The sequence below is a fragment of the Panthera tigris genome, chromosome E2 (genome assembly GCF_018350195.1).
Source record: "Panthera tigris isolate Pti1 chromosome E2, P.tigris_Pti1_mat1.1, whole genome shotgun sequence".
NCBI lineage: Eukaryota > Metazoa > Chordata > Mammalia > Carnivora > Felidae > Panthera > Panthera tigris.
Window position 1 is genome coordinate 30,220,592 of NC_056674.1, and position 14,049 is coordinate 30,234,640.

At 46.3% G+C, this 14,049-nt stretch overlaps 1 long non-coding RNA gene across 2 annotated transcripts; it reads right to left on the reverse strand.

Moving 5' to 3' along the window:
• Positions 1 to 2,742: 2,742 nt before the first annotated feature.
• LOC122234101 lies at positions 2,743 to 14,046 on the reverse strand. 2 transcript variants are annotated; one of them, XR_006211835.1, is made up of 4 exons: positions 13,932 to 14,046; positions 13,565 to 13,757; positions 13,063 to 13,175; positions 2,743 to 3,208 (listed from the first exon to the last, which is right to left on the reverse strand). It is a non-coding gene; the product is annotated as an uncharacterized LOC122234101 (long non-coding RNA). The 2 variants fall into 2 exon arrangements; XR_006211834.1 differs by lacking the exon at positions 2,743 to 3,208 and adding an exon at positions 12,014 to 12,901.
• Between the last annotated feature and the right edge of the window lie 3 nt (positions 14,047 to 14,049).

Consider the following 14,049-nt stretch of genomic DNA (forward strand, 5'->3'; position numbering starts at 1 on the left):
TTGGTTGAGCAACTGACTCTTGATTTCGACACAGGTCATGATCTCTGGGTCGTGGGATCAAGCCCTACGTTGGGCTCCATACTGAGTGTGAAGCCTGCTTAAGATTCTCTCTCTCCCTCTGCCCCTCTCACCCACTCGTGTGCTCTCTCTCTCTCTCACTCTAAAATAAAATAATTAATAATAATAATAATAATAATAATAATAATAATAAAAGAATAGAAGTTATAGGCTAGTGGCCCTCCTAACAAATATAACCTAAAGACATGCTTAATTTGGCCCAGACACAATTTGTAAATTTTTGCAATTTGTTGCTTACATTCAAAATTTGGGCAATGCTATGTATAAATCTGGATTACCAAGTTCTGTTACTAAAGCAAATCTAGCAACACCAGGCCCACTTTCCTGCCTGCAGACAATTATCTGGTAAAGAGCAGAGGTCACCTTCTTGATGCAGGGCCTATAACTTGGTAGTTGATCAATTAATATTTACTGATTGGGTGAATCAGTGAATGACAAGACAGAGACCTGTAGGTCAGCATGGACTGTGGTAAAGAAACCCCTCTTAGCCTAAAAGAGAATGTGGTTTAAGACTAAATCCAGGGTGTGCTGGTAAATGTTTAACAAGCAACTCTTTGGGGAGAAAAAAAAGTCCTGAATTGTAGTGTTTCTCAAGTTTTGTGCTACACATATTCCCAGCACGGCCAATTTCAAGCTACCAACATGATGTCACCAAACGCGGAGTTGAAGATGCGCACAGGCAGGTCTCATGTGATGGTTCGAGCCAGCTCCAGCACACCACTTACGTTGGGCTAGAATTACTACATCTCTGAAATAATGACCTTCTGGAACAGTGCCCAGAACATAGCAGGTACTCAATACATGTTTGTTAAACCAGGAACTGAATGGGCAGAAGCCTACAGAGGGGAACTTCATGGAGGGCATGAAAGATAAGGAGGGGGATAAAGAATTGGGGCTGGCTCAGGGACCACGAGTCAGGGAAATGCTGTCATTCTTTTGACTGTTAGTTAACCTTTCAGATTTTCAGATCTTTCATTGGCCAAATGAAGGAGAAGTTTTGGGTGATCTCTCTAAATCTTCTTACAATTCCATGATGTGAATTACGGATGTGCTGCCATTGTTAAAAATTATAATCACATTTTCAAACAAAATGTCACAAATCCCATCAAAAGGATGTACATCTGTTGGGATCCCTGATCCCCTAACTAGTTAGTTTCCCCTGAAGTCCCTTGTACTTTCAGATTTGTGACCCCCAACAAACCACATTTCCCTATGTCTGCACCCTTGTGAAGTCCCTTGTCCTTGAATCATGGCTGGGTCCATGATGTGGTCCAACCAATAGAATGCAGCAGAGGTGAAGACAGGCCAGTTTCTGGCCTAAGCATTAAGAAGGCTGACAGCTTCCAGAGCTCTGAAGAGCCACATAAAAAGCCCAGTCTCCCTCCCCTGCTGGAGTGACCATGTAGAGAGGCCATGAGAGCTCTTGAGGAAAGAGAGAGACCCTGAAATGGCATGGAATGACAGCAAGGGACCCAGCCATCCCAGCCCCAAATCCACCTGCCAAGCTGGACGCATCCATAGGGACAACCACAGGCAAGACCAGAAGTATTACCCAGGTGGGCCCAGTTTAGATTGTAGAATTGTGAGCAAATAAAAGAGTTATTTCAAGGTTTTAGATCATGTTAGGGTCTAGGTGATGTTAAAGGAGTAAGATTACTTAAAAGGCATTGAAACTGATGCATACACTGGAAAACTAGCCCCACTATTAAAGGAATAGGGCAAGTGTGGGTTTACTGACACGAGATGACCACCAAGATTTACTCTCACATGAGAAAGCAACATTCAGAAGAATCCATAGAGTACAGTACAGGATTCCACCTGTCCTATAGGAAGTTAGGCATGTGTACCTGTGTGTGAGCGTGTGTGCATGAACGTGAGCGTGTGTGCACGAACATGAGTGCGTGTGACTGTTAATGCATAGAACGTTTCTGGAAAGATGCATAAGAAACTAGTAACAGATGAGTAGACTTAAGATGGGGGAGAGAGACTTGCTTTCACTATCCATCCTTCTGCACATATTTTTTTTTACCATGTTCCCATTTATTACCTATTCAAATCATTGAAATAACATTTTGACAGAAATGAAATGCGAAAGTGAGATCTACTAATATAATGTTGCAGATAACAAGCTGCAATACTCTGGTAACACACTATTCTGTTAACATTGATGATTTACGTCTTTAAATTTTACTTAGAAATAGCGTACACTGGGGCGCCTGGGTGGCTCGGTCGGTTAAGTGTCTGACTTTGGCTCAGGTCATGATCTCACAGTCCGTGAGTTCGAGCCCCGCATCGGGCTCTGTGCTGACCGCTCAGAGCCTGGAGCCTGTTTCGGATTCTGTGTCTCCCTCTCTCTCTGCCCCTCCCCTGTTCATGCTCTGTCTTTCTCTGTCTCAAAAATAAATAAACGTTAAAAAAAAAAAAGAAATAGTGTACAAGAATACAGGAAAAAAATAAAGACCTATCTGGCTAGTGCACACCCTTGTCACTCTTCCATCAGAATGGGAGACCTTGATAGGGAAGGGGTTCTTATCATGGGAGAAGGTCTCAGGTACCCTAGTGCCTCAGGTTGGGTCTCCCAAGAAGCAGATCCAGAGTCAAGGATTTCAGTGGAAATCATTTATTTGGGAGGTGATTCCAAGAAGCACCAGAACAGGAGTGAGGAAATGAGACAAGGAGGGAAAGGGAATCAATAAGACACGGGTCAATGGTTAGCACTGCAGGCATCTGGGGCTCAGTCCCACTGGGGACCTCTGAGACACAGGGTAGAATGTGTTTCAGAGTTGTCCCACCCAAAGAGGGAGGAATCAGAAGGGTTTATCCTCTGCCCTCTGGGGCATCGGTTCTCCAGTGCATCCAGCCTTCCCTACGTGTAGGCTGAGATGCAGGAGAAAGTGCTGGTGGTAGGAAGTCGTCAGCAGATAGAGGAAGTGAGTGCTAAGGGGACACAGGCAGGGGGCTGAGAGCTTTGGCTAACCTAGAAAGCAAAGCTTGTGGCAAAAACTTAGGAGGCAGCAAAGGAGAGAAGTCATACAGGGAAGGGCATTACTTCCTGTCAAGATGATTGCTTTGTCTTACTGGATGTCTTCTTGGAGTCCATGGGAAGCTGCCTTGTCTCCACACCATCCCTCTGCAAGGAGGAAAGAAAGTGCCTAGTGGGGGTCATGGTGGTCATGGTGGTCATGGTGGTCTTGCACTTTAATGACAATAGGAAAGTCCTGGGGCGGGAGATGGGATGTGCATAATGTGGGGGGTGGGGAGAGGAAATGCCTGATAGTCCTGAATCTGGAGCTACTGCCCAAGGAGTAGCTCAGCATGTGTAACACAGCACAAGCTGTAGGAGCCTGGCTTCATATAGGAGCAGTGCATGTCTAGGTTGGGGCTATCCAACTGCTGGCAAGGCCAGGTTGGATTTGGTGTGGTGCACAATGCCTCTGGTCTGCAAGACAGTGAGAAAGACGGGGTCAAGTCCAGGGGAAGTGTCCTGATAAGACACATCATCATAGATTACATTGTACCAAATTACACTACTCATCAATGATAAATTTCATAAAAATTTTTAAAGATACATTCGCCAGACTGGAGATATTATTCCAATGTTGCTTCCTGACAGTTAGATGGTACAAATTATTAAACAATGTTGATAAGCACACAGAAAAGAAAGAACTAATTACTAAGACCCTTTATCAGTTCTCCAAGAGCAGATCCTGCTGTTCCAACCAATTTCCATTTTTGATAAAGTTACTTCACTGATATATACTGTTATAAGCAAGGTCATGTCACTCATAGTATTCTTGTGGACAACATGTCAAAACACAGACAGGATGACGATATAGTTGAAAAGGGATTTGTTACTCAATTTCAACCAACCTACTCATATTCATCCTGGAAGTCTCTAGAGATATGCCATTAGGTTCTTGTTTTTACCACTGTTGTGTTTAATATTTGTTCTTGTGATGATTTGGAGGAGGACGTAGCAAGCATACTTACCAAATTTATGGATGGCCTAAGTAGGAAAGGAACAGTTGATATGTTTGATGACAGAATAAGGATTCAAATTGTATTGACAGGCCAGGTTGTTAGGTCAGGAACAGCCATATACAATTTAAGAGTAATAGAATCTGTATATTGAATACATCCAAAAAAATGTCAACTGTGTACGTATAGGTTCAGAGAGCCAGACTGACAGTGATTGACTCAGAAAAGGTCAGAGGGTTAATCAACCCAAAGCTCCATATGATCCAACAACAGAAGTTTTGGGTTTTTTTTTTTGTATTTAAAGCAATTTTACATGTGGTAATAAAGTATTATTTTCAGTTGAAGGGCAGTGATAATCCTAATAGGTTCTGCAAGGAGCACATTACATCTGGAGCACCGTGTGCTCAGTTCTGGGTGAAAGAGTGAGCAATTACATTCAGGAAGGTTTGGAACGCACGCCACACAAGAAATGGTTATCAGCACTGGGATATATGAGAACAAAATGATAATATTTGGGGGGGGATAATAGTGACCTCCATCTATTTGAAGAGCATTCTGGTGTGAAGGGAGCAAACCTGTTCTTTGTCGCTGTATGTCTTAGTCAGCCGTTGCCACATGAGTGCTTATTAACCACATCTGTTTACTTCTTGCAGCTCCACAGGTGAGCTGGACTTTGTCTGATCCGATGAGGTCTCTGCTGTGCTTGGATCAAGGTCATGGTTTGGGTCAGTTTCGTCCCATGTGTTTCTTTTTCTTTGGAAATCAGTAGGTGCCCCTGGGAATATTTTCCTCATCGTGATTGAAGAGTACAAAAGTGCTTTCCCAAATGGACACACACATTAAGAGCCTCTGCTGGCATTACATCCACCAACATCCCAATTGCTCGAATCAAGCCATCTCAAAGTCAAGGGTCAGGAAAATATACTTTATTCACTATGAGACTGTGGGAAGGGGCTGAATGCATTAACATTACAGAGTAGTAGAACCAATAATTCAACTCATCTCACCCTAGACTAGTAGAGTAAAACGAGGGTCAGTGGGCTAAAGCTTTAAAAAGATTGATTCTGGTATGATGTAATAAAAAACTGGATGATCATTGAAACTGTCTAATAATAGATTCCAACCAGTGAAGTCTTTGTGCCAGAAGAGGTTAGATAGAGTCTAAGGGCTCACTTCCCAGGAGTGGCATAGACAGCATTCCAGTATCATTTAGAAAGTGAGACACTGTGCCCATAGGTATCCATCCACCCCTAGCATCCTACAGCTTCGCGATCCTGTTCTACCCCACACCGTTCTCTCCTGACTCTGACATCCTAAGGCTATTTCTCTCTGTGCTGGCACCTGGGGAGCTTAATTATATATGGCACATTTGTTTTCCCGAGAGTTTCATGAGTAACCTTTGACATCCCCACTACTCTGGAAACATTTCAGGGACCAGGCTGGGTCTTAAACTTCTCTTTCATCATCTCTAGCAACTAGCTCAGTCTTGGGCACCAAGTCCTTAGCATGGCATTAAACCACCACCCAATACCCAGCCCAGCCCCAAACCATCTCTCCAGCCTCATCGCCTACTTTTCATGCCTTGTGATGCAGCCAAGGTGAGCTACTTGAGCATCCCCATATACAGCCTGTGCTCCTCAGGGCTTTGCTCCCTCGAGTACCATTTTCTTTTATCCTCATAGGCTCAGATCCTACCCATCCCACCCAGGTCAGATCAAATGCTACCTTCTCCCAAATGTTTTCACTGCTAATCCGCCCAGAAAGAAGTCTTTTCCTCTTCTGAATAGCTGGAACACGTCTCACGATGCTTAAGCTTTTCAGGGGATAGAAAAGTGGTTCTGAACCCTAACCTTATTAGGGTGATTTGGGAATATTTAAAACACACATAACCTGGTCCCATTCCAAGGTAGTCTCATTTTATTGGTCTGGTAATAGAAATGCCAACTAGTGATGGGAAGGCAACAAAAACCTTTAGTTTACTGACAGAGCAAGGTATATGGAAACAAGTGGTTCCAGGATTGGCACAGCAGTTTAATGATGTCACTGAGAACTTAGGCTCATTCTTTCTTCCTGATCTGCCATTCTCAATGTATCAGCAATGTCTCCCCTCATGGCTGCAGGACAGCTGCTGTGGCTCCAGGTATCACATCTTCATACCCAGCATACCAAGCAGGAACCAAGAAGGGTTCTTCTCACATACCCCCTCTTGCCAGAGCAAGAGAGCCTAGGAGTTTCCTGCAGACATTTGCTTGCATCTCCTGGCTAAAACTGGGACACACACCCATCCATGGCCTATCACTGGCAAAGGAGAATGGGTTGTCCAGATTGCTTGAGGCCAAATACAATCCATTGTTAGAGCTAGACTGTCCTGAACAAAACCTAGGCTCTGAGCTGGGAAGCAAAAAAGAAGGAGGAAGAGAGGTCCCAGAAGGACGGTAAGCTTGCTGAAGGAGGCAACATGGCCGTGTGCACAGAAGCTTTATCAGTCTTCAGAGATGCTCTGTAGTCACTTGCCAAATAACTGACCCCTCTCTCTCCAAACCATCCTCTCAAATGCTATTTTTATTCATTTGTAACGCATGCAGTCTCCATTACTCTACTTATTTTGGCTTCTGGGGACGTCCATTTCCCAGGATCCCCAAATATAAGTCAGGTTTTCACTGAGGCCTGCAGAGGCCTCAGAGCTGTAGAAACCATATAAGTATGTGCTAATGAGTTAGGTTCCTAGAAAATGTGTTATCTATGAAGGAAGCGTGGATTAAGCATAGATGAAGCAAGGATTTTGTCTTCCTTTTTATCAGTTGCCATGGGATGGGATGGGGAGGGAGTATGTCAGACAAACCAGGGGTCAAGTACAAGTTCCACTATTTACTGCCTGTGCAACCTTGGGCAAATTATCTAACCTCTCTGAGCCGTGATTTCCTCACGTGTAAAACATGGCCCTTCTCCCCGGCACGCTACGTGAACAACACCGATAACAACGGCAACAATGCCCACCACTTTGTGGGGGCCCATTCCATGGTGGGCACTATTCTAGGTATTTCATACGCATTGTTATTTCTTATGTTCACAAAAACACAATGAAGTCGCGGCTTACATTGTTCCTGAGGCTCAGAGAAGTTGAGGGACTTGCCCAAAGTTCCACAGCTAATGAGTGAGGGTTGAGGCGTTTGACTTCAAAGCCAGTTCTGAAGCATATCAATTGCTCAGTATCTCTTGGTTTCCTTTCTCCTTTTCTCCAGCTATTTGATGCTATTCCAAAGTCATTGGAACGGTTGCTGTAGGCACTTTTTTTTAAAAAATGTTTATTTATTTATTTTGAGAGAGAGAGAAAGAACAAGTGGAGGAGGGGGGAGAGGGGGAGAGAGAGAGAGAATCCCAAGTGGGTTCCGCACTGTCAGACTGGAACCCAACTCGGGGCCTGATCCCACGAACCGCGAGATCACGACCTGAGCTAAAGTCAAGACTCAGACACTCAACCAACTGAGCCACCCAGGCGCCCCATTGTAGGCATTTCTTACCCTAATTCCAGAACTCATTATTCTCCTGTCTGTTCTCTGTTTGGTTCCCGGGTAAATGCTTAGTATTTTTTTAAGTGCCCTCATTAATAAATACCTCTTTCGGACCATCCTGCCTTAACCTAGGTTCAGAGGACGCAGAAGATAGGCAGGGAGACAGACCAATGAACTCCAGTGTCCTTTTTAGCTTTTATTCTGTCTTCACTTCCCGATGCCATGTCCCTCTGCGAATTCCCGCCTCTCTGTGTCTCGTTTCCTGGAGAGTGCCAGTCTGTTTTCACTTCCCCTTTAAAATATCCGTGGAGCTTTGTGCCCCCCGGTCACTTGGGCTGTACTGCACCGGGCCTCACTAATGGCACAGTATCCTTTTCATAATAGGGCATCCAAAATGGCACAGTAGACTTTTGTGCCCGGCCAGAATCGCTGCATTGATTGCAGATACCAAGCACTGTTCTATCGGATACCCTCATTTTCTCTTTTCAGGAAGGAGTGGCGTCAGCTTTCATCCTGCCTCTGATGAACTAGGGGCTTATTTTCTCTACGTCTTCTGGCTGCTCTTTTCCAGTCCCTGCCGGTTTCCATTTCTGCGTGATATCAATTGACCGGGGTGCCCCCACCCAGGACTGGGGCATGGGTGGATAGACAGTTGGCATTCTCCCCAAAGTTCCATTCTGCATATATTTCCCGAAACCTGTTGGCTTCCTACCCACCTGCTCTCTTCCACAGGTTGAGTCCAATGGACATATCACTCTCTTTCTTCTGTGCTTACAGTCTCACCTGCTTTTCACAGAGGAGCCACTGTTATTGCTATGGCGAATATTCACATTGTGGGCAGTTTAGCTCGAATCTGTAGTGACCACAGAACATGCTCCAGAAATGTAAAAAGAGTAGTATAATAACAATTAAAAAAAAAAAAAAAAACTCCGATGTGACCTTTTTCTTGAAATGTGAGCGGAGAGTGATGAAATTTGAGAGGAGAGAGTCCTCTCAAAATAGGTTAATTGCAGTTTGATTGTATATAATAACAGCTATCATTGATTGAGCCCATAATAATAATGCCAGGCACTCTCCCAAACATGCTCTATACATTATAACATTTAATCTATATAACAAGACTCAGAGGAACGTATTATTATCACCCCAGATTTACAGAGAAAATTAAGGCTAAAACCAGTTAAGTAATTTGCCTAATACCAGGCAGCTAGTAAGTATCAAAGGAGGGATTTGAACCCAGACTTTGGCTGATTTCCAAGTCCATGAGCTTAGCTACTGTTACCCGACTTTGCTTGCTTTTTGCTCCATGCACCACCTCTCTGATGTTTCCGTATTTGCTTTCTGGTTAATGTTTACTCCCTCCTCTCTAGTACACCATGTCAAGGGTGTGGCATGGGTGTTTGCTTCCTGAATGTTCGTTACTTAGTTTAAACTGGCTTTATCCCTGCCAAAAGGACATTAAAAGTGACAGCCTAAGATGAGTGGAGAACTGAGAGCTGACTCCAGTACACTATTGGCTACTATTTAGGATTTTGATTATATTGTTGAAGTTTATTTGATGGCAAAGTAGCCCAAACATGATCTATCCTTCAGACAACCCCAAAGGATTTGTAGGAACCCCCCCAAACACACAGAAAGAGTCACTGGGGATAAATGGATTAAGGAAAGGCCCTGACTCACAGGAATATTGGTGGAGGGGGTGCATTTTTTTTTTTTTCTATTGCAAACTCAGTGTGGTAGAGGGAATGTGGGTTTTAAAGTCAGACCCAGGCTTGTGGGATGACCTTGGGCAGCATTCTAGACATTTTTGGCCCACCTCCGATTCCTCAGTAGGGAAATGCAGATAACAAATGCCCTCCTAGGAATATTTTGTGGATTTAAAGGTTTTGTCTATACAGTACCCAGGAGACACCTGGCACATTGTAGATGTTCCCCAAACCAGAACAACAATTCTGAGAGACTTAGCTTGGTTCGCTCTGAAATCCCAAGTGATCTGGGGTTCCCTCTGACCGTCGTTTCTAAGCCAGTGTGTGAAACTGTGCTTGTTAGTTCCATGACTGATTCAGTATCCTAACTTGGGAAGTACAACTCAGCATCCCACGCTGCCTTTTATGTATTTGGGTAAGAACCACTGAGAAATCCATGCAGTGTCTTGAAAAGCTCAAATGCCATTAGATAATTCTTTGTTTTCATAGTAAAAAGAAAAGAAGGAAGGGAGGGAAGAAAAAGAGAAAAGAATCCAGGACTGCTGTTTCCAAATTTGCAAAGTGAGTACGATTGGTGTTTGGTACTTTTTAATCTTTCCTTTTCCCTGCCCCTTTTTTTTCTCTCTTAAGAAGAAAAAGAGGAGGCGGGGGGAGTGTAATAGGGTCCCCCTTTCCCCCACCCAGAGAGAGAGAGGGGGAGAGAGGGGAGGGGGAGGGGAGAGAGTGAGACTCACCCCTCCCATTCTCCCTCCAGTTATGCCAGGGAAAATTTCTTGCTTTGCTTTTATGCCAACAGGCCACACCACCACAGTTTCCTCATCTGTTGAAATGGGTTTAGTAGCAGCTGCCCAGCACACCTGCCAAGCTGTTAGAGGAACCAATGGACAATGTAGTGGGGAAACAGCTAGTATTCAAATTGAGACGGAGAGACTTCCTGGTAGAGGGGAAGGAGCACCGGGCAAGAGGGAGCAAACCCGAGTTTGATTCAGCCCTTGACAATGGCAGCATTGTGACTGTGGGCGCGTCACCTCCCCTCCCTGCAGCTCAGGTTCCTCATCTTGCAATGTGTTGAGCAGGAACCTGGCACCTGTGCCTCCCCGGGTGGGAGAATCCCGGAGCTCCCATGTGTGAAGACACCTTGAAAATGGTGTGTGCAGGACATGGCGTTTCTGCCACTGGCTGCACTCAGTGTCAGGTTAGGCTGGCTTTTTGTTTCGCCTTGTTTTCAGGCTTTCTCACACAGAGAAGGCAAGGCTTAGAAATCCTCTATCCAGGGGCTCCTGAGTGGCTCAGTTGGTTAAGCATCTGGCTTCGGCTCGGGTCACGATCTCACGGTTCGGTTCGTGAGTTCGAGCCCCGCGTCTGGCTCTGGGCTGACAGCTCGGAGCCTGGAGCCCGCTTCAGAGTCTGTGTCTCCCTCTGTCTGTCCCTCCACTGCTTGCACTCTGTCTCTCTCATTGTCTCAAAAATAAACATTAAAATAAAAAAAAAAAAAAGATCCTCTATCCATATGCATTTTTAGGAGCTTCTGAGGTGCCTGTGGGTTCTGTCTTTTCCCCAGCCTCTAACAAACCCAGGAGCAGGGTAGGGGTAAGACCAAGTGACTGTGAGCTCTGGGTGGTGAATGCATGCTCCATCTAGAGGAGGCAAAGGAACTCAGTGCCAACAGACAACTAGCATGAAGACTGTAGGTCCTGTGTGACCAGGTCTATTTTTTTCAAGGAAGGCCAATAGTCTTGAAATTTTTTTTTTTAATGTAAAATCTACTATCTGCAAAATATAGGCTCAAAAATACAGTAAAACCTTGGATTGCGGGTGACTTGTTCTGCGAGCATTCCTCAAGACGAGCAAACATTTCCAATCAATTTTAACCTGATAAACCAGCAGTGTCTTGCAATACGAGTAGTAGGTGGCACCGAACGTCACAGGATCACAACTGAGCCAACGGTTCTTGAAATTCGCTTTGATAGGCAAGTGCTTTGGATCTCAAGCAAGTCTCCAGAACGAATTATGCTGAGAAACCAAGGTTTTACTGTAATTGTAAACAGTTGTAAATAAATTTTATCTTTTCAAAAAGCCTGAAGCCCTGATCTAATGCATCTGTCCTGTGGTTACAATTTGGGGGCTGAAATCTAGAGAGAAGAAGGCGGCTATTTGGCTGGTCAGCGACAGAAACCCAGGGCTGGGACTGCCGCCCTTGAACAAGGCATCTTTCATTTTTTGCTGACTATACAGCCAGGTCTCTGGATTTCCTGGATAGTGCTTGTTCTCCCACACGGGGCTTCCTTTTCCAGAAAGGAAATAAAAGAAGCAAGAGACAAAGGGAGAAGAAAAGGGGAGAAGGTGCTAGGGAAGGAAAGGTAAGAGATAAGGAAGCTCCTCCATAAGCACCACCCTGAGTGCCCAGCATGTCTTTTGGTGGAACCCGGGCTAGCCCTCCTTCTCCTACTTGTTCCAGCACCCCCACACGGCCTGGGCAGGGTATGGCTGTTGTCCTCGTGCACATGCACGCAACCCCCAAAGTCCAACTTGTGCGACACCGTGGGGCTGTGTTGTTAATCTCGGGGGGCTGATGGAAGGGTTTTCAAAAAAGTATTGGAGGGGTGGCTTCTGACAGCCTGGCCGGCTCCGCTGCATCCAGGTAGTCCGGCCAGTGTGCCAGGTGAAAGGGAAGTAGATTGTAAAGCACTTTGGATATTATCAAAGTTGGTTAGGAAATAGCAACCACCTCGCCTCATTATGTCACATCCGTGATAGGGGGGTGGGGTGGGGGGAGGGTCCGTGATTTCCTTAATGACCTTCCTTTCTTGCCTGGCCCTTGACCCCTCTGCCTGCTCTGAGGCAAGTCAGGGGGTGCTACTCTCTTGGATGTCCTTCCTTCCTTGCTTGCTCCCTGCTGCGGTGGCGCCGGGTGAAAAACGCATCTTGGAGCCATGGCTTGGGGGGTCTGGTGTGCACGTGCCTCTGTCTGAACCCTGACTCTTCACCCACCAGCTGTGCAAGTTCACTTTGCTGAACCTCACTCTCCTGAGCTCTAGGATGGGGCGAACAACGCATACCACTCAGCCCCAGCGAGGAAGTCGACACAATGGAACGAAAGTAAGACCGTGAACTGGAGGATGGGACGCAGGTGATGGAGTCAATAAATGGCGGCGATAGTTGGGGGAGCCGTGGTCTCCAGAGCTTCCAGATTCGAACTGGAAAGTTGTGAGGGGCAGTCCAGCGCAGCACCCCAAGGGTAGGTCTCTGGTGCCAGGCTGTAAGTTCGAATACCCTGATGCTACCATTTCAGCGAGTTGCTCAACACCCCAGTGCCTTCCCTTCCTCATGTGTGAGGTGTAGATAACGGTACCTACCCGTGGCGTTGTCGTAAAGACTGAGGGGGCTGACCTCGTGGTGTGCTTAGCATTACATCCACCGAGAGGGCTGAATGGATGATAAATATTCGTGTCCAGGCGGGCACTACGGAACACAGATGTGCGAGCTCGGCACACATCTTTGTCGTTGTAGGCACAGGAGTCCCCCCTTACGTGTGGGGGGTACGTTCCAGGCCCCTCAATGGATGCCTGAAACCAAAGATAGTACCAGACTGCAAATATCCTGTGTTTTCTTCCTGTACGTATATATCTGTGACAGAGTGTGATTCACAAATTAGGCACAGTAAGGGATTCACAACAATAACTAATTATAAGGTAGGATAATTCTAACAATTTACCGTCATAAAAGTGATGGGAATGTGGTCTCTCTCTCTCTCTCTATCTCAAAATATCCTCTTTCACTGCACTCACCTTTCTGTGTCTTGCCGTGATGTGAGACAATGAAATGCCTAGGTGACAAGATGCAGTGAGGCGAATGACCTGGGCACGTGACCCAATGCAGCCTCACCACCGACCTTCTGAATCTGCGTCAAAAGGAGCACCGTCTGCTTCTGAACCGCAGTTGGCCACGGGTAGTTCCGAAAGCGAGTGCGGAGAGGTGGGGGGGGACTGCCGTACGATCTAGGCAGAGGCTAGCAGGCAAAGCTCCAGCAAAGGCTGCCAGGACACACCTTGCCATCCTCTCGAGCTTTAGCCTCGTGTCTCGTGTGCATTGCAATGGCCCACCTGCCAATTGCCGTCGTCTGCATCTCACCTGAGACCCTTCTCGGGCACCCAGAGCCTGTCCCACCCCCGTGTGCAGCTGGGCACACATCCCAGAGAATCAATGCCTCCCCGCCCCCCGCCAGCCCACCACCACCCAAGGAATAACCCTCAGCCAGTGATTGACAAGAGCATGTGTATAAATAGCCACCTGCTTCCTCTTCCTCGGTGGCATAACTCCGTGGTGCTCGTTCTGCAGTGGCTTCTGGAGTTCCCCAACTGCCCGCTGGCTTGATGACACATCGTTCATTGATCGTCCTTCTGCCTCGTCTCAATTCCTCATTCCCCTCCTGGTGTGCGCCGGGATCATCTCCAAAGAAGTCACTTGCACTTGAATCCTAGTCCTAGAAACCAAATTATGATAGATACAAATCGAGAAGCCAAGCCGAATATCCTAAAGTGTGATGATGTCTGTATAGGCTGCAGATGCCAGGAATCCGTGGCCAGGACCTGGAGAGAGAGCCTCTCTGCCCTGGTTTCTCATAGCGGGAAACTGCCCGACACCTCAAGACCGATACCTGCGCTCCATGAATCCACCTGCGGGTTCTTGTTTGGGAGCAGGCTTCCTTAGTAATGTCCCTGGAGGCTGGGGACCGTGGGGGGGGGGGGGGCTGATGCAAGAAGCCAGGATTGTGT